The following is a 2,500-nucleotide window of genomic DNA, read 5'->3' on the forward strand; positions in this document are numbered from 1 at the left end:
TTATTGCTCTGTTTCGTGCGGCTAAACGCCGCTTGTCCCTCTAAGAAGGAAGACCGACACAATTGATCGGTCGCCTATTTAGTAGGCTAGAGTCTCGTTCGTTATCGGAATTAACCAGACAAATCGCTCCACCAACTAAGAACGGCCATGCACCACCACCCACCGAATCAAGAAAGAGCTCTTAATCTGTCAATCCTTCCGGTGTCCGGGCCGGGTAAGTTTTCCCGTGTTGAGTCAAATTAAGCCGCAGGCTCCACTCCTGGTGGTGCCCTTCCGTCAATTCCTTTAAGTTTCAGCTTTGCAACCATACTTCCCCCGGAACCCACAAACTTTGGTTTCCCGGAAGCTGCCCGCCGAGTCAATTGAGTAACTCAGGCGGATCGCTGGTTGGCATCGTTTATGGTTAGAACTAGGGCGGTATCTGATCGCCTTCGAACCTCTAACTTTCGTTCTTGATTAATGAAAACATTCTTGGCAAATGCTTTCGCTGTAGTTCGTCTTGCGACGGTCCAAGAATTTCACCTCTAGCGTCGCAATACGAATGCCCCCGTCTGTCCCTTTTAATCATTACCTCGTGTTCCGAAAACCAACACAATAGAACTCGAAGTCCTCTTTCATTATTCCATGCACCATTATTCAGGCGGGACGCCTGCTTTGAGCACTCCAATTTTTTCAAAGTAAACGTGTCGGGCACCTACGACACTCAATGAAGAGCACCGAAGGAAAACCGACAGGATGTTCAGGCCAGGCAGTAACCACCGGAGCGGACCGCCTGTCTGGAACTGAGATTCAACTACGAGCTTTTTAACCGCAACAACTTTAATATACGCTATTGGAGCTGGAATTACCGCGGCTGCTGGCACCAGACTTGCCCTCCAATGGATCCTCGTTAAAGGATTTAGAGTGTACTCATTCCAATTACGGGGCCTCAAAAGAGTCCCGTATTGTTATTTTTCGTCACTACCTCCCCGTGCCGGGAGTGGGTAATTTGCGCGCCTGCTGCCTTCCTTGGATGTGGTAGCCGTTTCTCAGGCTCCCTCTCCGGAATCGAACCCTGATTCCCCGTTACCCGTTACGACCATGGTAGGCGCGTAGCCTACCATCGAAAGTTGATAAGGCAGACACTTGAAAGAAACATCGCCGATACGAGATCGTGCGATTTGCCCAAAGTTATCCAGAGTCGCCATGGTAAGCGGGCCGAAGCCCGATTGGTCTTGGTCTAATAAAAGCGCCCCTTCCCTAAGGTCGGGGCTCTGCTGCATGTATTAGCTCTAGAATTACCACAGTTATCCAAGTAAAAAAGTACGATCTAAGAAACCATAACTGATTTAATGAGCCATTCGCGGTTTCACCTTATTTCGGCATGTACTTAGACATGCATGGCTTAGTCTTTGAGACAAGCATATGACTACTGGCAGGATCAACCAGGTAACAACGAATAACGTTGCCGTCAGTTGACGCCAGTCCCGGGCTACGACCGGCCCGATTAAGGACCGTCGAGCCGGGTTAAAGGCGTCGTAGAACCGCCGCTTGAAGCGGACGGCTCCAACTTTATCGACGTTAAAAACGAGAAGCCGAACCCTTTCGGGAACGGTTTTCTTCGCTTCTGTTTCTCGATTCATTCACCCGAGGCGATATATTTCAATCGCCGTGTTCGAGCGTGAACGCTGAGGTACTTGGATTATTGCCCTTTACGAGACAAACTCACCATCGAATAGCAATTATTACCAGTTGGCCCACCAACGTCGCACCTCCGTTACGAGGACGATCTGGGACTAGCTGATAAAATTATCGCTTCGATCGACGGCCGAAAGTCGGCTAGACTTTCGTACCCGCCAGAAGCAACGGGACACGTGACGTTTTTCTTTGCCTTTCAATTATCACAAATTGATGCTTGAAATTGTAGAGACAATTTGCATCAATTGATGATTTAAATTGAAACACAAAACGAACACGCTCCACAATAGTAGTGTGGAACATAAGTATTAGGGAAAACTTACCAGTTCGGGAATTTTAAAATTTTTAACATGCATGTTTCCCGAAGCCCGTTAAAAACTTGAACTCACTAACGATGAAAAAATTTAATTCACACTCTTTTTTCAATATGCGAAGGGAAGAAGGAGAGAGGGTGTGTTGGTGGTAGGGAGTAGGTGGGATGCTAATGGAATGCGGGGTTAATATAAGTTAACGGAATGAAGTTAAACTTTCATTGACAGTGTTTTATGGTGAGGAAATGAAGTGTAAGACGGCTTACTCACATAACCGCATTATTCTTAATTTACGCCCTATTCCGAGTCCCGGGCATATCATCCACGAAAACTAAAATAAATAGATATGCTAGTTTCAGTTAGAGAATAAAAGTTACATTGCTTTAAGTTATGCTAGTGTTCAAGAAGTATTTCTGCGTTCACGTAGCTTGATTCATCAAAGTTTTGGGTTACCTAAATAAATAAATATATTTAATTTAAATATAAACAAATAAATAAATAAATAAATAATT

At 45.4% G+C, this 2,500-nt stretch overlaps 1 non-coding gene across 1 annotated transcript in view; it reads right to left on the bottom strand.

The window, feature by feature from the left end:
- Positions 1-1,431, bottom strand: part of LOC149662066 (small subunit ribosomal RNA) — a 1,811-nt gene extending 380 nt beyond the window's left edge. The window contains exon 1 of the ribosomal RNA XR_016368730.1: positions 1-1,431. This exon is cut by the window's left edge and continues 380 nt beyond it. This is a non-coding gene — a ribosomal RNA (small subunit ribosomal RNA).
- Positions 1,432-2,500: the final 1,069 nt, after the last annotated feature.

Source organism: Phalangium opilio, unplaced genomic scaffold (assembly GCF_054372755.1).
Source record: "Phalangium opilio isolate 3A_F unplaced genomic scaffold, DU_Popi_V2 ptg000064l_1, whole genome shotgun sequence".
In the NCBI taxonomy this organism is placed as follows: domain Eukaryota; kingdom Metazoa; phylum Arthropoda; class Arachnida; order Opiliones; family Phalangiidae; genus Phalangium; species Phalangium opilio.